Here is a 22653-nt window from a genome sequence, read left to right as displayed (position 1 = left end):
TATATATATATATATATATATATATATATATATATATATATATATATATATATATATATATATATATATATATATATATATATATATATATATATATATATATATATATATATATATATATATATATATATATATATATATATATATATATATATATATATATATATATATATATATATATATATATATATATATATATATATATATATATATATATATATATATATATATATATATATATATATATATATATATATATATATATATATATATATATATATATATATATATTATATATATATATATATATATATATATATATATATATATATATATATATATATATATATATATATATATATATATATATATATATATATATATATATATATATATATATATATATATATATATATATATATATATATATATATATATATATATATATATATATATATATATATATATATATATATATATATATATATATATATATATATATATATATATATATATATATATATATATATATATATATATATATATATATATATATATATATATATATATATATATATATATATATATATATATATGAAATCTACTGGTTACTTTTTACCAGATACATATAAAATATATGTATCTGGTTTTTATTTGAAGGGGTTAAAAATTTGTCTATTAATAATGATTACCAAATCAATAAATGAAATTTAGAAATAAAATGTGAGAGCTCTAAAATTTTATTGCAAAAGCATACAAATTTTCCGTTTTTAGGGCACACCGATTTCCTGCATGTTCGTAAATTTTACCTCTCCTGTTGTAAACTCTGTCACTTTCAACAGAGAAAGGAGGGAGATTTGGATCAGTGCGCTTTTGCCAGATGGGGAGCTCCACCAGCTATACCATGAAATCTCTGAAACATGAATTCATTCTGTGAACAGACATTCTGTTACTTAGTAAATCAGAAAAAAAGGCTATCAAATTTAAATACCATGCTCATTGTAAACCGTTGCAGAAACAACTTACTAAGACTGTAGAATTTGTTTTATTCGGAATGATATAAACTTTCGTTCCCGTGCACATAATAAGACATGAACCACACTGTGTCTCTGAGGACGATCGTTCCCTGTTCATTTAGGTAGGAAATCTAGAATCCTTGCAACCTTCAAGATGACTAAGTGGTTTGAGCATTGGAGGGTACGGTGTCGAATGTTCGAGACTATTCGATACCACTCCATATATCACTTATAATTCCCCTTCAGTATATTCACCAAGTAGCGTGAAGTGGATATTAAACGACATTTGTAGATTAATGATTGTATATAAGTCACGGTGATGTGATAAAAAATTCACACACACACACACACACACATATATGTTATACCCCTAACAGATTCAACATTCCTTTCGAAATGCTACGTAACGTGTCTGCGGCCTATCTTCAGAAGACGGGGTAACCCGCAACTCTCTCACTCCCCTCTCTCTCTCTCTCTCTCGCACTCAACCCACGGATTCTCTCTCTCTCTCCAACACCATCCTCAAAACGGATACTCTAAGGAAACACAATCTTTCCTACATAAATAGATTTATTATCAAACAAACCCAACAAGTAATGAATTAACAAAGAAAAGATTAAAATGCATAATAAATGAATTAGTCTAATTCAAGATTTAATGTTACTCTGGCTAAAAAGCCTTTACACTCAAAACTCCCACACACTCCATCTTAGACATTATACGTCTAGTCTTAAAGTCAACCACATTGAAAGCAACAACTAAACTGCAAAGATTGCAGTGTCCTTTCTCTATAACCACAGCAACCCCACAGACATCTGTTGAAAAATTAAACAAACCATAATCTCCCACAAATACACAAGTGTAAGACATAATAATGAAAGTCTAAAATGCATGGTTAATAAATGTCAAATCAGAACACAATAAAATAGAATATCAAAGTGACATAAATGACTATGTCCAATCCTTCCCACAAATTCATAAGCGTATCGGATATGGAAAATTCACAAGTTCACAGTCCACACAGAAAAAAGAGAAGTCTGGATTTACCTTAACTGCCGGTTTCTAAGAGATTGGAACACACAAAGCCACGTCTGGACGATAACGCTCTCGTTTAGTTAATAATCAACCAGACCTAACTTTTGGGCACAATTAGACACAATCTCCATTTTTCCAACGCACGAACTTATGTACTTGCATACCAACTCGGTCGGTTGCCTCACATATCAGCGACAATATTGTGTGTTCATCGAGCCAAAACAGCTGAAGCAATTGAACTATCTGCTGACTGCAATGATTTTGCAACTGTGCGATCGTCCTAAGTACCACCTTGAAGCATCTCTTTGTTTCATCACACTATGACTGAATATACACAGTAATTCTAAAATCAAACACATTACCCCATATATATATATATATATATATATATATATATATATATATATATATATATATATATATATATATATATATATATATATATATATATATATATATATATATATATATATATATGTGTGTGTGTGTGTGTGTGTGTGTGTGTGTGTGTGTGTGTGTGTGTATACCTCTCCTGTACCAGCAAGCAATGTTGTAAGGATAAATTTCCATAATTCTTTAACTGTAATAAAGTACTGAGGAGTATTTTAGTAAATTATAAATGCATTTGAAATAGCTTGATCCATATCACCTAAATATGCTCTGTTGATATGAGCTTCATTATATAATTTCTGGTAACGAAATATCAGCCATCAAGAAATCCAATTCGAAAGTCAGCTCATTTGTTCTCATGACACTAATAATAATGGAGCTGTGAATATCCTCCCCTTCAAAAAACGTCATCCCTTAAGCTTCGCGCTGATGTTAAACATGATTTCGGATTTTAAGCTGAAGATTTGGGAAGGGGAAGTTTTTTTTTTTTTTGCCAGCAATCATTAACTATGTCTGAATTCTTTTTCATTTCCTGCTTCTCTCTCTCTCTCTCCCTCTCTCTCTCTCTGTCTGTCGCTTCGTATAGGTGTCACAAACTATTTTACAAGCAAAAGTATTCTGTTAAATGCACTGTATTCCATGTTTTAGAGACATTCATAACCACTTGTCTTTTTTCTTGTAAAGTAAGTGATAACACAAAATATTCATGGAAATATACCAAAATTTGCCCCATCTCATTTTTCATTTTTCCTTGTGCATATTCTTCTCTCCATTCTATTCATATCATGGTTATTCTCCAACTGTTTCTCATATCAATAACATTTGTCTGCTTATCGATCTTCTTAAAACACACGTGCACCAGACACTTTAATATTCGCAGGACCTCTTGTATTCTCAGGACCCAATAGGTGTTCATGTACATCTTAGCCATTTTTGCAATGTCTAGAGAATCGACAGGCATTCTTTTTACCCATGTATTTACTCCTGGGAGGTTAAACCCTTCCCTTTTTTTTCGGGAGGAGAGAATGCAGGTCGCAAGGACTAAAATCATGAATATTCCATTGTGATGCCTGCTTAGGAATCCGGTACTATCCATTATAATAGACCTTAACACGGCTTAAGTATGAGAGTCCAATTCCATGGGTCTCCTTCCTTCTGTGATGTATTAAACATTGTGGGATTTTTGCCACCGGTAATCCATTATGGAAGTGAATGAGAATAAATGCCATCCCTGTTATCAGAAGTTACCTTCCCTGTACACTCCCAAAATTATTTATTAGACTGCTCGTGAAAACAATAACCTGTATCTTACCGTATTCCATATTTTTTTCTATATAAATTTGCAAAAATAAAACGATATATATGTTTTTGAGAGTAAACGTGCTGCTTAAACTCACAGTAAAAATTAATTTCTTTTTCAAAGATGAATCTAATTTATAGCAGTTGTTCTGGTAAAGAATTATCTGTCGAAAATTCGTCTTGTGAGAGAAAAGCATTTTACACTAAGTGTTCAAGAGTTAACTGTAAGGATAAGTCTGGCAAGAGTGTGAGTAACCAATTGACATTACATGACATATATATCTTGTCTGTGCGTTTGAAACCAAACTCCTCATTCTATGGATGGATACAGCACACTGGCTGATTATTTGTAAGAAGTAAGAATTTCTGCGACTTAATATCTGATTTCTTAGGTGGTAATATCCTCTCTCACCCTACGATAATCGTCACTCCTAGTCAAGATTACAATTCTGGAATGAAAAGAGAATTTCAATTTTAGTTTTCTGTAAAAGGAAACTATTTTGCCGACCTTGTCTGTCGGTCCGCACTTTATTCTGTCCGCACTTTTCCTGTCCGTCCTAAGATCTTAAAAACTACTGAAGCTAGAGGCTGCAAACTAGTATGCTGATCATCCACCCGCCAATCATCAAGCATACCAAATTGCAACCCTTTGGCCCCGGTAGGTTTTATTTTATTTAAGGTTAAAGTTAGCCATAATCGTGCTTCTGGCAACGATATAGGATGGGCCACCACCGGGGCTTGGTAAGGGTTTCATGGGCAGCGGCTCATACAGCATTTTACCAAGACCTCAGAAAGATAGATCTATTTTCTGTGGTCTTGATTGTACGCTTTAGCGGTTGTACAGAAAACTGGATTGCGCCGAAGAACCTTGGGCCCATTTCTTAGTTGTTTATTCTCGTATTCGAATTTAAGAATCTGAGCTGGGGAACGGAAACAGAAATAGTAAATGGAATGGTCAAAAGTTCATGTCACTTTGGCTTTGGTATTGGCATAAACAAACGCATATATATATATATATATATACATATATATATATACATTATATATATATATATATATATATATATATATATATATATATATATATATATATATATATATATATATATATATATATATATATATATATATATATATATATATATATATATATATATATATATATATATATGGATAGAGAGAGAGAGAGAGAGAGAGAGAGAGAGAGAGAGAGAGAGAGAGAGAGAGAGAGAGAGAGAGAAAAAAAGAATATAAAACCCCACTGGTAGTAGCACTTGTAGATTACACCAAAGCATTTGACTCGGTCGAAACTGAGGAGTTCATGCCAGCGCTGGAAGAACAGGAAGTTGACTTAGTTTACATCAATGTCCTCCGTCACATCTATGACCATGCAACATCATTTATTCGCCTCCACAAGGACTCAGAATCATTCCAACTCAAGAGAGGAGTCAGACAAGGTGACACTAGCTCACCCAAACTGTTTACTGCCTGCCTGGAGATAGCTTTCCGACAATTCAACTGGCAAGAAAAAGGAATAAGAATAGATGGAGAATACCTAAGTCACCTCATATTTGCTGACGACATCATTATCGTTGCCCCCACCAAAGATGAGCTTCAACAAATGCACACCGAGCTAGGTAAAGCAAACAAATCAGTAGGCCTCCACATGAACTTCCGTAAGACCAAAGTCATGAGCAATAAATACACTGAAAATGCTGATGACATACTTGAAATTGAAAATCAACAAATTAAGGAAGTGGACCACTACATCTACCTTGGACAACGAATCTCTCTACATGACGCCTCCAAAGAGAGCAAAATAAAAAGAGGAATGATCCTCTGTTGGCAGGCGTTTGGAAGAGCCAGTACAGTGTTAAAAAAATAAGAAGATTCCTATCCTCTTAAAAAGGAAAGTCTATGATCAGTGTATCCTCCCCACTGTCACCTATGGGGACGAAACTTGGAATCTAACAAAAAAGCGTTCCTTTAAATTACTAACAATGCAGAGGGCACATGAGAGAATTATGCTAGATCTAACTTGGAATGATAGAAAAACAGCTAAATGGATACGTCAAAAAACTAAAGTAAAGGATATCCTTGAAACCATCAGTAATCTAAAGTGGAACTGGGTGGGGCACATTGCCAGGATGACAGACAACAGATGGACATCACGAACAACCTTCTGGACACCCCGAGGATACACAAGAAATGGAGAAAGACAAAAAACCCGCTGGCGAAATGACTTAGACCTACATAGCAGCGGAGGATAGAGATCTGAGGAGGAGCCTGGGGAAGGCCTACATACAACAAAGGACTTTTGAAGGTTGAAATGATGATGAATGATGATGATGATGATGATGATGATGATATATATATATATATATATATATATATATATATATATATATATATATATATATATATATATATATATATATATATATATATATATATATATATATATATGTATATATGACTGCGAATGTAGTCATACTAAGTAGTTTAATTGAACACTTATACCCTAAGAAGTACCTATAGGTAGAGCGAGAGGAGAGCATAGTAGCTGAGGAGATTTCCTTTAAAAGTGAATAAAGCTTCCTCTCTTCTGGTCACCAGCAGCTGCATTATCTGGCCAGTCGATTTACTAAGGAGTGTATCATTGCGGTAGTAAGCACTGGCAATGCAGTCTGGAAACCACTGCCCTATGAGCTGTCACCAGTTTGCGGTATAGTTATATTAAGGCCTAGAAAAAGATTGAACCTTCTTCTGGGATGATCTGACCCTGAATGACATATGAGGGTTCTTTCTTAAGGCCAATGGCAATGACGCTTTTCCTTAGTGTGGGATGCCAAGGAAAGAGAATGGCTTCCCGGCAGCTCTGCTTGTGCGAAATATGCCGAGGGGTAGGGACAATATACGTACAGCCTATGGGTCAACCAAACCCCAAAGGCTATACGAATTTTGTAACAAATAAGGGAAACAATGTAGTATAAAGTAACTAGATTTTGGATATATAAATGTGCTACAGAACAGTAAAATTACAAGATAAATGGTTTGCTTCAGATAATGAAGCTATACAAGCCGGCTCTTACTGAGACAAAATGAATGGACATGGTGTACATAGGCATAGAGCTAGATAAGGCAACAATTCTGGTATAAGGGATTGGTGAAATAGTGTAAATGTGTTAGTGTGAATACATTCTTGGACAAAACTGAAAGACATGAATAAAAGTTGCAAGAGTTAGTATTTGTTGTCCTGAAATGACAAAGGGTAAGATAGAAAAACAAAGCTTTGGAGCTGGTTTAACAGGCTGCTGATTGTATAAAGAATGTTTTAACGAACACTAAATTTATTTATGATTACGCAGTTAAAGTATAAAAGCAATAGCTATAATACTAGTCACTTTACTAAGTATTTTAATCGCCACAATCGACTTTTAATTTTTCAAGTTTGTACAGCTTTTTAAATACAATAACTTTAGTTTTATATATATATATATATATATATATATATATATATATATATATATATATATATATATATATATATATATATATATATATGTATATATATATATATATATATATATATATATATATATATATATATATATATATATATACTGTATATATATATATATATATATATATATATATATATATATATATATATATATATATATATATATATATATATATATATATATATATATATATATATATATATATATATATATATATATATGACATTTTTATCACACCGTGATTTATATACAATCATGAAGCTACAAATGCCGCTTAATATCAAATCCGCGCTACCTCGGGAATATCCCCGATGGGAAATTATCACCGAAGGGGAATTTATAAGTGATAAATGGACGGGCACTTGATGGCTTAGTGGTAACGTCGACTGGAGTTGCTGGATGGCGCGTCTGTGTCGTGGGATCGAGACTCGGCAGTGCCCGTCCATTTATCACTTATAAATTCCCCTTTGGTGATAATTCCCCATCGGGGATATTCCCGAGGTAGCGCCGATTTGATATTAAGCGGCATTTGTAGCTTCATGATTATATATATATATATATATATATATATATATATATATATATATATATAAAACTAAAGTTATTGTATATAAAAAACTGTACAAACTTGAAAAATTAAAAGGCCAACAGCGTACTAGCCGAGAGCTCTACCCACCCTCAAATGAACTTAACCCCTGATGTCATTCTTCTCTCTCTCTCTCTCTCTCTCTCTCTCTCTCTCTCTCTCTCTCTCTCTCTATATATATATATATATATATATATATATATATATATATATATATATATATATATATATATATATATATATATATATATATATATATATATATATATATATATATATATATATATATATGATATATATTTGGTGTACTAAGTCAGATTAGAGAACAGAAGCAAACGTAGGCATAGAATAAATATAAAGAGAAAAGAATGACATCAGGGGTTAAATTACAATAACAGTTTACAATGGTGCATTTTTGTATGAGGAGGTTTAGTATGAATCTATGTTAGATGCTTGGAATGTTTATTTTAAGTGACAGCTTAATATGATTTGTTATACTGTGGAAATTTCTCATTTGACATCTTAATACTTTCATTTATCAGTGAACTCGTTTTGTTTCCTACAATTTTAAAACCTTAGGTTTTGAACCTTTTATTTTGCTCCTCGGCAAGAGAGTTCTCTTTTGAGATAAGTTCTTCCTTGGAGGGTGGGTAGAGCTCTCGGCTAGCACGATGTTGGCCCAGCGTTCGACTCTCCGACCGGCCAATGAAGAATTAAGAATTAGAGGAATTTATTTCTGGTGATAGAAATTCATTTCTCGTCATAATATGGTTCGGATTCCACAATAAGCTGTAGGTCCCGTTGCTAGGTAACCAGTTGGCTCTAAGCCACGTAAAATAAATCTAATCCTTCGGGCCAGCCCTAGGAGAGCTGCTAATCAGCGCAGTGGTCTGATTAAACTAAGGTATACTTTAACTTTCTCTTTTGAGATACTATAATTGCCTAGCTATTATTTTCACAAGGATAAGTGTCTGATTATTTCGACTAATGTTGGTTGTCACAGTGATACACAAAAACTCAGTGGCCATGATACTTATCATGAAGACTGAATAAATGCTGCGCTTATGATCACACTACAAATGGCAGAGTGAGAGTAATGATCGCTGAATGAATTCATGTCACATATGGAGAAATCGAATTTTTCTTAGGTGAAGGGGAACATAGCCATCCTAACTGGCTAATATTACTTGACATAATTGCAGTTTATGATGAATAATATAACCAGAAGATGAAATTATATTAGAACAGTTCGAGGAGTAAGAATAATGGTTTTAAAACTGTCAAACCTAATAGCTAAAGTTAAAAACAAAAAATGCAATAGACTTTGAACAAGTTCAGAATTTCATGATATGGCCAACTAAAGAACAATGAAGCAAAAAACAAATTAACAAACGAGAAGACAAATCAAAGCTTGAGTTTGAAAACATAAATAGCAAATAAGCAGTAACATGAATGATATAAGGAAAATATTCCAAAGACCAATGAGATAAGAGCATTGCAGAATTTGCGCAATTTACGGCAAACGTAATGTTCGAGAGGAATTAGGAGGATATTCCTGTTTTCACTGGGAATCCAGGATAAATCGTTTCCTTAGGCTGCTTTCCAAATACCAATTTCCAAAATGAAACTCTTCCATACGCACAATAGGAGGTATTTCTATTTTAATATTTTTATAATATTAAGTGTCCTATATATATATATATATATATATATATATATATATATATATATATATATATATATATATATATATATATATATATATATATATATATATATATATATATATATATATATATATATATATATATATATATATATATATATATATATATATAGATAGATAGATAGATACAGAGATAAATAGATAGATAGAAAGACAGACATTGACAAATACTGGTAGGCAGTGCAGAAAGCAAAGTTGAGTCTTCAAATGTTGTTAGAGAGTGGGGAGTGACTTGACAGTGTGAAATACAAGGTTCCCAGACAACAGAATACACATGTACACTAAAAAAGAAAGAAAATGTTGAGGAAGCGAATTTGTTACATTATGTAGCGGTTCAGAGTATATAAAAAAGAAACTTGATGGAAATCATGATGAGAGGATAAGTGACAGGGCGGTAGATTTGACCATAATTTAATTAAAGCAAAAGTTAAGTAGAAGGACGTTCATGTTGGAGAGGAAGCGGTTAAAATAGAGCTGTAAGGGCAATGAAGCCAAATGAGTTTGATAAGGAGAAATTGAGACATAAATGAGTAAACGAAGAGATGAACCCTGAAGAAATTCAGTTCTGGGTCAATGGAGTTAATGAAAGGAGAGAGGCACAAATGAGTGACACTAGAATTCATGAGAAAAAGGTTTTATTGGATTTCTCGGAGGAATAGTTATTCCTATGTATAAGAGTAAAAGTTATAGGGGGAACTGTAAGGATTATATGGACAAAAGTTTACTTGATATAACCAAGGAAAGTGTATAGCAATAATTTTTAAGGGCAAGTAATTAACAGATAGGTTTGGTAATGCAAAATATGTTTTTAGACAGGGAAGAGGGTGTGTGGACTAAGTATTTGTTATGAAGCACTTATGTAAGGGTAATCAAAGGATTAAAGAAGCCAGCATATGGAACTGGAAAACAGGGGCTTTAATCCACTCCTCCATACATCCATATAAATACAGCTGGACTATGTGTCTGGTCATTCTACAGACACTTGACAATGAGGACTGTTAGTCCTAGAAAGCTTGTAACTTTTTGTGAATAAATATCTCTGCTTGATATCATCCAGCTTTAATGAGGTCCTATCAGTAGTTTATATGTATGTATGTATGTATGTATGTATGTATGTATGTATGTATGTATATATATATATATATATATATATATATATATATATATATATATATATATATATATATATATATATATATATATATATGTATATATATATATATATATATATATATATATATATATATATATATATATATATATATATATATATATATATATATATATATATATATATATATATATATATATATATATATATATATATATATATATATATATATATATATATATATATATATATATATATATATATATATATATATATATATATATATATATATATATATATATATATATATATATATGTATGTTTGTGTGTGTGTGCATGTGTGTGTGTCTGCATGTGTACATATATGTGTGTATGTATATGAAATTTCACAGAACGATTCAACTAATAAAGAAAGATCAATCCCAGTGGACTTCAAAGTAGACTTCATTGAGCGCGGATTATTTCAGCTAAAGCACATTACATCGCATAAGAATTATGGTTATACCCTTTACAATTCCCAGTTTCACATTTTTAGATGAAATCTTTTTCATTCTATACATGCTCATATTAATTCTCAGTTGGTTTAATAATATTTTATATTCTGATGAACATATTTGTTAATATGTCATGCAATGTTTTAATCAGGAAGGAAAAAACAACTACAACTTATCCATATATATATATATATATATATATATATATATATATATATATATATATATATATATATATATATATATATATATATACATTCGTAAATTCACGTTTTCTTTGTCTTAACTGACTAACTAAAAACACATTCCCATTTTTAAACATATCACATTCCCTCAATTATCCTTTCACTCTGCTGGCTCTTATTGAGACTTCCCCATCTAATTTTCGCTTCTTTCCAAGCAATAAGACCTTTTTCACTGCCCCACGCGTTGCGGTAAGATCAACAACATTCTTCCTGAATATTCTTCTTAGCGAATGTGGTACCTTCATAAACCCTCAATATTTTCCTGTAGGGAGGGCTTAGCTCCGCGCTTAAATAATTAAGACGGTCGGTGTTGTTTGGAAGCTCAGGCTGAGCCATCACTGAGGTAATTGTTGACTTCTAACAATAGGATTATTTTTCAGATTCTCCTTTCATTCGGTATTTAACACTAGCTTTAGCTACTAAGGGATTCTGAGCCGATGAAACACGGTTTCTCGGCAACACCTTTTTATCAAAGCATCGGACAAAGGTGAAAGTTGGCAAGAGTATATTTTATAACCTTACCTAATTTTTGCAAATATTATTTAGTACCTAAGTTCAATAGTTCTGGTACTTATCAGAGTAAAAGTGTGCTTCCTATGCCAGAGCCATCAAAATTGCAGGTGAGTGTTTTGAACACAATGATGACGTTAACCTATGACGTCATGAGGCTTCACCCACAGCGAAGAGAAGTTTACATATGGGGAAAACGTCTCTTCACTGTGGCTCTGCCCACTTGCTGATGACATATTCACTAATTAATATTCGTACCCATCCTAGGTTTCAGCGATATCAATGATGGCGAGCATTCTAAATAAGTTTATTATTATTATTATTATTATTATTATTATTATTATTATTATTATTATTATTATTATTATTATTATTATTATTATTATGTGGAGGTTCCATCGCAACTTCCACAGCTGTTGTTGGGACTAAGTTGTTAGCTCGTAATTCTTCGATTTTCTTGATATTCGTATTGTTTCTACTTTACAAATAATTCAGTGTATGTAATTCATCCACATAATGAACCAGTCTATAGTTCGGTTGTTAGGTCTACAACTATTCAGGGCGGGAATACAAAAAGACCATCCGTTTTGTTTTACCTCAGGTGTCGACACTACGTATAGCCTTCTATTTGCAGCAAGTCAGGAGCGGTCACTAGAAGTTGAATTCAAATGAAAAGCAATGATACCTCATTTCTCTCAACGCCATTGTTTTATTTCAGTTAATGTAACCCATTGCTATTTTTTTTTTTTTTTGTATCATACAGGACCCTAAACAGAGCTCATATAGTCTACTCACTGCAAATAAAAGGTAATGGTAGGAGTCAAGATTCTGAGGGCAAGATATTATTTACCTTCTGGATATCAATCAAATGTAACACGATTTATATTGGTATGAATGGAAAGAAAAATATATTGGAATTAGTTTGAATGAGGAACATACTGTTATAATCATTGTTTTAATAAATGTATTTTAGATATACAAAAAAACACTATACATAATTTATTTACAAAATGTCTTCATCGTTACTCTCGAGGAAGAAGTCGGGATTGTCTAAAAACAGCTTCTGCTCACACTTCTCGGGTGGCCAAGTAACTATTACCTACTACAGAAGCAATTCACGCTATTGTAAATCTTGCCACGGGTCTTCTGCTTGTATACAAAGTGGCAAGCTGTAGCACAAATGCGTCTTGCAACCACAAGGACCTTGTATACAAAGTGGCAAGCTGTAGCACAAATGCGTCTTGCAACCACGGGGATCTTGTATACAAAGTGGCAAGCTGTAGCACAAATGCGTCTTGCAACCACAAGGACCTTATACAAAGTGGCAAGCTGTAGCACAAATGCGTCTTGCAACCACGAGGATCTTGTATACAAAGTGGCAAGCTGTAGCACAAATGCGTCTTGCAACCACGAGGATCTTGTATACAAAGTGGCAAGCTGTAGCACAAATGCGTCTTGCAACCACAAGGACCTTGTATACAAAGTGGCAAGCTGTAGCACAAATGCGTCTTGCAACCACAAGGACCTTGTATACAAAGTGGCAAGCTGTAGCACAAATGCGTCTTGCAACCACAAGGACCTTGTATACAAAGTGGCAAGCTGTAGCACAAATGCGTCTTGCAACCACAAGGACCTTATACAAAGTGGCAAGCTGTAGCACAAATGCGTCTTCCAACCACGGGGACCTTGTATACAAAGTGGCAAGCTGTAGCACAAATGCGTCTTGCAACCACGGGGACCTTGTATACAAAGTGGCAAGCTGTAACACAAATGCGTCTTGCAACCACGGGGACAATTCCATATCCTCCTGGCGGAGCCTCATGACGTCATATTACGTTTACGCAACGAATTGTTTTAGGATCCTTTTCTGTGATTTTCTCGGTTCCGGCATCGGCGACTTCATTTCACTCTATAAATATCAAAACTATCGACCTTAGGTACTAAATAATACTTGCAAAAATTAGGTAGAGTTATAAAATTTACACTTGCCAACTATCACCTTTATCCGATGCTTTGGTAAAAAGTTGTTACCGAAAAACCGTGTTTCATCGGCCCTGAATCCCTTAGTAGTATCACTAGTTGAGTAATATGCTTATTGCACTAAATTTAGAAATCTATATATTTATAGTACCTGACCCATCGGACTTTCTTTTTGGTCGGATCTGGTTCTTAACATATTTGTTCTTGCTTAATAATAATTGTTGTTAAACCGTGATTCATTTTCAGCTGTCATTGGTTCAACGACGAAAAGATCCCTGCCGATTGCCATAGATTCATCTCCTTTATGGGTAGAGTTCTTGTATTATTCTTAGTCCTGACACGACCCACCCTTGCATGCACAATCTCTCCTTACGTTCACTACGACAATGATGGAGTCGGGAAACTGTTTTCCTCTCCATGCTGTCAAGGAAGGTAAACCAGGTAATCTTATGATGCCTCTTGAGCTCGCCACGACTCACAGCAAGCTTTGGGTGTACCCAGCGGCGATAAAATTGTTGCTCTTCACCAACGCCTGGGTCTCACGAACCAGATTACTCAGTGTCTAACAATACTCAACGGGCAGTTTAAAGGCGTGGTATCGTCAGGCAACTGGTCCCTAGGAATCCACAGCCCAGCTGTTATTTACGCGTACAGTATTGTTTGACCTATTTTATAATCGGCAACCCTACCCACTATCTCTCTCTCTCACTTTGCTTTCATAAAAAAATCAAAATTGTCGGTTTCATTTCGTTATTGCTCACCATTTAAGATAACAAATTGCCCCTTGTATGAGTAATCAACCATGGAAATTCATCCTTTTTGTTTGAGAGTGAATTGAAGTTATCAGCGTTATTGTTCACTATTCAAGTTGTTCTTCTACGTCTCATTAACCATGGAAATATATTTTAGTGTATAAAGTAATCACGAAAATAACGCGCGAAATTAAATTCCTGCTAAGCCTCCTTTTATATATATATATATATATATATATATATATATATATATATATATATATATATATATATATATATATATATATATATATACACACACACACACACACACACACACACATATACATATATATATATATATATATATATATATATATATATATATATATATATATATATATATATATATATATATATATATATATCTTCTAATCTGACCTCCCTCAGTTGTGAAGTACATATTTCATATCTGAGCACGCTGCCAAACAAATCAAATCGTATGCACGCCATGCCATAATCATGAGGAAAGTGGCATCGACAAAAATGGAGCAAGAAGGAAGTAATTTAAAAAGCTCCCCAAGGCAAAGCATTTAGCGTGAACTTGTGGCATTTTACACATAATGGAAAAATCCTGCAGGAGAAAATGGCCGAAAGTAATAATTAAACTACAAGTTTCGGTGGGCGGACGGGGATTCTTCAGGCTGAAAGAAATTATTTCAATCTTTTGTTTTCGTTACGCTCTCTCTCTCTCTCTCTCTCTCTCTCTCTCTCTCTCTCTCTCTCTCTCTCTCTCTCTCTCTCTCTCTTCCCTATTAATACGCATTATCTAGTAGCATTTATTCACAAATTATACCAAATGATAAGTAACCAAAAGCATTATTTTAACTTCTTTTCGTTATTTACGAGGAGATTTTAATTCAGTACACCCTAATCCTTTCCCTATAAGTCTGCCGTTTTGAAAATCAGTATGGGAAGGGAAATTCTCCTGCCACAATGATTCCGGTTATGAAATTCCATGAAATCCTCTTCTTAAACTGGACAATCTTGTTAATGATGAACATCAGATTATTACCATATTAGTAGAAAACATTAATCATGTTCATTTTCGCTAGTAAACTATGATGACCATTTATTTAAGATATATCTGAAGGCTTTATTTTTTAGACTTAACGAGAAACATTGACGAGCTTGTCATCATGCAGCTAGGACGTCAAAACGTAATTTCACGGTCATGAGAATAACAGTGAAGAATCTCGTATTTACTCCTTATCTTGTAATTTAGATGTTACTGCGCTAGTGATAGAAGGTAACAATTTCCTCATCTCATTAACAGTGGTAATTATGAAAGTATTATCAGATGAACAAGATTATGACTTCGGATTGGAAATCAGAGTTTTTACCATGTTTAGAACAGAAATGGGCTTATTATCAAGTGATTCTTATATCACAAAGTAATGTTATTTTGAGAATAATTGAGAGGCATCACTTGGCTTATTTTTAAGTCCTAACGTGTTCGAGTCCTGACGGGTAGAGGTTAAATGCACAACAATTTTAGATCCAGTCTTGTTTGATCTAAGCGATAGGCGATGTAAGACGATACTGTGAACTCATCATCATAATTAATGATATAACAAAGGGAACCTAGCGAGAGAGAGAGAGAGAGAGAGAGAGAGAGAGAGAGAGAGAGAGAGAGAGAGAGAGAGAGAGATTTTTCTCCTTAAATTCGAGAATAATAATGATGAGAAGAGTGCGCAATATCTCATGAACAAAATTATGGTTTTCCTTGTTTATTGCACCAACGCATAAAATGTCAAAATCTCTTTTAAACAAATATCGCAAACTGGCATTTATGAGACTCGGTGAGAATGAGGAAATATCATCTCATGTAGAAATCATTAACACTGAAGTGAAAAAAGATTGCTTCAGTTTGTAAATAAGGTTAAATAATCGCATTATCTTTTTTGCTGGAAAATATGAAATTAGAATGTGATAACAAAGCGGAGATAAAAACAAGAAGATATTTGTATTTTGCAATACTTTTACCGAAAAAGTCATTTGCTTAAAAGGGTTTTAGCGTCCAATATTGGAAAGAATAATTGACTGCGAACTTAATCATTTAATACTATATGTAGAGAATAATTCATTGTTTCACTATACCCTGATTTTGTACAGGGGTCCCAGAGAAAAGTACAGATGGTAAAAATATGCTGTATTTTATCATGGATCCATATATTGGTCTCGGTTGTTGCACGACTGGGCAATAAAAAAAAATACGTTGGTGAAAATAGTGGATATTATTAAGATGTACTATGCTGTAATGGCATTATTAACTCATAATTGTCGAGACAATTAAATTTTCTTCGTCAGTTTTCACCGTAATTGGGCATTAGTAAATACAAACTTCAGACTTGAAAATAAATACAGATTTTACTGTCTCTAAAGCGTTTCATTTCGGTTCAGGAAACGCATAAGAATAATACCAAACTATATTAATTAGTGTGAAAATAAGGAAGGTCATCCTATCTACCTAATAAACTTCTAATTCCATTATATGACAAAAACAGATGGAGAGATTAGCTATATATATATATATATATATATATATATATATATATATATATATATATATATATATATATATATATATATATATATATATATATATATATATATATATATTTATATATATATTCATGTGTGTGTTGTGTGTCTGCGTGTGTGTGTGTGTGTGCGCGCGCGCGTTCTGTGAGTACTTATCGTATTAAAAATGCATGACTTTTGCATACAGTAGAACAGATAGAAGTTTAGTTATCCAGAGAAAAAAGTATTTACAGCTTCCATAGAATTTGTGACATGAATTACATAAGATATGATAAACATATTCAAAATAAATGAATGAATTTGACGTCATGCATTGTTATATGAATCTCCGGTATAATTAGGATAAAAAAAGTATTGTTTTGTGGTTTTCAGAGCCATTTCTTTTATAGTCATGTACCCCTATAATGCCATTAAAAATAGGAATGTGAATTCTGAATTCTTTACTTTACTGCTGTGGTAAGAATAAATAAGTACACGTGCTGAAAATCTATCAGGTTTCCTGAATATCCTGGGTTCCAATCCTGTTACTATTGACTTGGATACACTCATCCAAGAAGGGCAAACTACAATTATTTTCCATCTTCATAGAAAATGGCATCTGTTACAACTATTCATTTAGTCTACCAAGGATTTTTTTTACATTTTCATTTCCCGCTAGATACACGTAATGTCATCAGTATATAGAAAACACACAAACTTACAAATATTATTACTTGATACTGTGACTGAGTAAAATTCCATGCAAGGATAGATTATTTAATATTGGAGATAAAATATTTCTCTCAACCAAACCATATTCTGAGAGTAATATAAACCGTTGTAATATTTATTTTAGAACCTGTATTCAAATGATCCAGTGCGGATGGCACTGCCCAGTCAACTGAGAAATAGATTACTAATTCAGGTGGTAAACGACCAAAAAATCTCTAGAGTAACGTGAAAAGAATCAGATGACTTTTTTATGAAAATGTAGGGAAAGATTAACATCTATATCTATTGGAAATGGAATAAAGGCTCCTATACTGGTATAAATTAATTCTTCTTTTCAACAATATGAGCATTCAAATTCATTCATGACTACTGTCCTTCAAAGTTAAGATATCACATTCAAATGAAAGTACACACACGTTAAAGCATTAATCACGATTATGGTGGCGTTTAGAACAGAGTAAGATTCCTTCTGAAAGGTAAGGAGAGAATTTAAATTGAGAGTCAAAGAAACATCTAAAGAGCCAGCTGATTCGCTGAGAAAAGTCCAAGAAGCAAAGGCAGCAAGGCGAATAAAAGCGAATATTTTACGAGCTCAGTGGATGAATATGAGATGACAGCAGAAAAGTGTCCTGCGAAGCAAACATTTCAATCATTCATCTTGCCAGAGTTTGAAATCTTCGCTTCCTTCGCAGTATTCCTTCTTAGATTTTCATTACTTTTCATTTCCTCGTTTTCGCTTAAGGTTGCTCATCCTATTGACCTTCTTCAAAAGAAAAAAGGAAACAAACTGAATAAAACGTTAGTGCTTGGGGTGCCGAAAACTAAAGCAGTAATTCATTAAATAACTATTATCAATCAACAATAATAATCATCTTCTTCAAAGATAAATGAAAGAAATATGAATTGAGAGAACTTTTAACAGTTCAGGCATATGAAAACTGAGATGCAAAGAAACTCTTTTAGTAATATTATGATGGATAAAAAAGCACAAACACACATAAACAATAAAAAATAACATCGTCTCTTACGACCGACTGGAATGAAAAGAAACTGGAAAGCAGAAAACTGAAATATAGTGAATGGTAGGCAAACCCTGAGCATTCTGATGAAGAAATGTTAACTCGGACCAGTTATCTAGTTACTTAACGAAACCTGTAGACAGCAATTCATGATAAAGAGTTGGTCTGCAGTGATTTTTGCGAAAATACTTATACTGTACTTACAGTTTAAAAATCAAACCGCTTGACACAAGCGAGTCTCAGTTTCATTGGCAAACTTTATTTATGATATTCTATACACTTATAGATTTATGAAAAAAATGTTCACAATCCAGAGGTATAAACTGAAGTACTTTATGATTCTCCCCGTCATAAACACAATTTTAGATATTCAGAGGAAAATTTACTTCATGAATTGGTATTTATTAAAAAAAATAAATAAATAAACGACAGTACAAATCGAAATTTTTACATTTCTTCCTCAGAGAAACATGTGATCCTATCTCTTAAATCCTACTGAGTTTTATATAGCTTGCATGGCTTTGGATCCGGACACGATAATACCAATCACTTTTGATGCAATGTCACTCGGGCGCCTTTCGTAGAACCTTTTTGCATCACGCCGTCAGAGTTTCCTCAGATCAACCGAGTCACAGTTCCAAACTGACGACGGCCATGGTGTCATCCTCAGCCAAAGACCGGCACATTTGTCTGCGCAGGAAGAATAGCCTATCGAAGACGGGTCTAACTGATGATAATATCATTTAAATCGGTACCATAACTGAAACTTAGCGAACTTGTGCGATTAAAGTTAATTGAAATTACATATTCTAAGAACGAATTATTCTTTTAGATCCTTTAAAATAAATTAACAGTAGTTATCAGTGGGAGCATGGGTTAAGCCTGCACCAGGTTTCCGTCTTTTTCAGCGAAACCTACTGAAACCTGGCAGTTGTCCTTAATACCTGTAAGCTTAAAATCCTTAAGTATAAACTTACCAAATTGACAATATTAACATTACTACTTGTTTAAATGCACAGTGATTGCTGTCTTGTGTAACATAGATGCATTTTACAATAAAACCAATTCGGCTCCTCTGCCAGACTGAATGACCACCATTTGGTGCCATTACTATCGACATGGCATCATAAGATGACTAAAAAAATTCTTTGCAACACCCGTGCAACGTCTTTATATATATATATATGTATATATATATATATATATATATATATATATATATATATATATATATATATATATATATATATATATATATATATATATATATATATTATTTCTAATTATGAGTTTTCTAGAAATGACCTACAACCACAATGATTCTCCAACGGCTGCGGGTAATAATTTTATGCCAAAGAGAGTTGAGGCGGAAATACCTTTGATGCCCAAAGTTACAAGGGCTCTTTTCTCTTTTCGTCTAGATTCGGGAAAACTTTTGAGCCATTTCAACATTCTCATGGATGGTAATGTTTCTGGCCCATTCTGTTTTGCGAGCGAGCAGCAAATATTAAAGTTTCCCTTTGCGTTTTTAATGAGAATTTTATAGAGCCCCTGAATGAGGGTTCATGCAATTCATATTTTTAGTGATTGCCGGTGAAATAACTTGAGCCCGTTGATGAAAACTCATTAGAACAGACAAAATCATAGGAGAGCATATATTTAAAAAAAAACAAAAAATAGTGGATTGCCATTTTGTTTCCATAGAAATCGGTTATTTGCAACTATGTAAAAATATTAAGCGATTACTTCCTTGCACAGTTCCGCAGCAATGCTTTTGATAAACACATGTGGAGCTTAGATTAACTCTTAATTGCTTTGAGAGTTAATTTTAAGGTAATTAAGGAAGTGTCACTTTTTAGACTGCAAATATCTAGATGTGGGGATAAAATCATACAATGAAGCAAAAATAGATTTGAATAAACACAAAGTGAAGAGGAGCGGCTTCGAAACATATATAAAAAAGTATGATAAAGGAAAATTATATGAGGAAAAAGGAAATAGAAGGCAGGAGATATGATAGTGTAAAGAGTCTGTGGCAATAAGACTAAAGAATTTAAACGAAGTGGAAATATTGTTGTAAAAGAGCTTCTTGAATGTGAAAAGAGGAGCAAAACAATACAACCGTATAATTAAATGGTCTAACAATGATGAGAGCAGAGATACCGAATGCAAGGGACTATGGAAAATTACAAGTACAAATAGTCATATGTTTGTTTGTAACTATCCTTCAGAAAACGGCAAATGGGATTACTGTAAGCATAGGTCTGTCAACCCCAGTACACTACACAAAGCCATTTTTAAGAGGTATAAAGGAAAGGTTGAGTGTCAAATTAAATTATTAGTACGTGGGAAGCAGATTGGGAGAAGCAGCTTCAGAGTAATGGTTTACTAAGAAATATATTTGAGCAAATAGGAAATGGAAGGTAGGTAATCTGATGGTGAAAGTTAATAAGCCTGGGGAAATGAGGATTTAAGAAATGTTTGAGAGGTAGATATATTATATAAAACAGTATCTTTAACATAGGAGGGAGGAGCAAAGAATTTTACTACAGTAGAACTAGATAGCTAACAATGATGAAAGGAATAACAAAGATGGATGGCCCAGTAGGGAAGAGAGTAAGGTTGCTTGCTAGGTACGATGAAATCGTGATTTTGATATTAAAATCCATGGGAAACTGGGGAGTCTAGTGGATAACGTGGGTGGCTAAATGTCAGCGTGGTACCAGAAAGTTAATAATCCAAATAATGAGAAATTTGTTCTTAACCTTCCTTAGAAAACGATTACACTACAATTAAGTAAATACACGAGCAAGCTTCGCGTAGTGGGTTAATGTGGTTTTTCTTAGCAACATTCACTTAAGGGTGTGACGTCCCTGCCTACACGAGTTAGGGTAGAAGAGACTCTTCAGCTTTGGCAGGCAATTCTTTTAAGAGAAGAACACTCCGAAATCAAACCAGTGGGTAGAAGGGACACTTTAGCCTTGGTAGGCAACCCTTCTAAGAGAAGGTCAAGAAGGTTACTCTGAATGCAAACCATGTTCTCCAACCTTGGACTGCGTCATAGCTATAGTACCGTGGCTTTCCACGGTCCTGGGTTTGAATTCCCTTGCCTGAGGGTATAATCAGGCATTTATACTCTTTTCCGTTCACTATCCTGTTTTTTTCAAAAAGTATGTAGGACAGCCTGATGAGAGAGCAAAAGTTGCTTAGTGGAATACCAGGAAAGTGCCTTCATCTTTATCTATCTTTTCCTATTAAGCATTTTATTTCTAAATCAATCCTTAATGTCCTCCCCCAAGTTGTTTTGGCAGACCTGGCGGATTTCATTGGCCTTACAAGGTGTGCCGACCCCACCTAGCTACCAGTTGCTTCCGGCGCTTTTTTCAGTGATACATGGATTTTTTTTTTTTATTTATAACTTCAACAGAATTTTGGTAAATGATGCAAATACTGTTGTTGTTCATGACATTGCTGTTTAATGTTCTTGTTGTTATGAGTCTATTTATTAGTGTTGGTACTTATTCTATGTTGTTAATTTTAAATCTTTCCCGAGGCATTGAGTTGAACCCTGGGCCTGTTACTCATTACAGTAAGAAGAACTTCAAAGTATTTTACTCAGATATTCGGGGCTTAAGGTCAAATTTTCTTGATCTCCAGTTGTGCCCGTAACTA

The sequence above is a fragment of the Macrobrachium rosenbergii genome, chromosome 57 (genome assembly GCF_040412425.1).
Source record: "Macrobrachium rosenbergii isolate ZJJX-2024 chromosome 57, ASM4041242v1, whole genome shotgun sequence".
Taxonomy (NCBI): domain Eukaryota; kingdom Metazoa; phylum Arthropoda; class Malacostraca; order Decapoda; family Palaemonidae; genus Macrobrachium; species Macrobrachium rosenbergii.
This window is presented reverse-complemented; position numbering follows the sequence as displayed.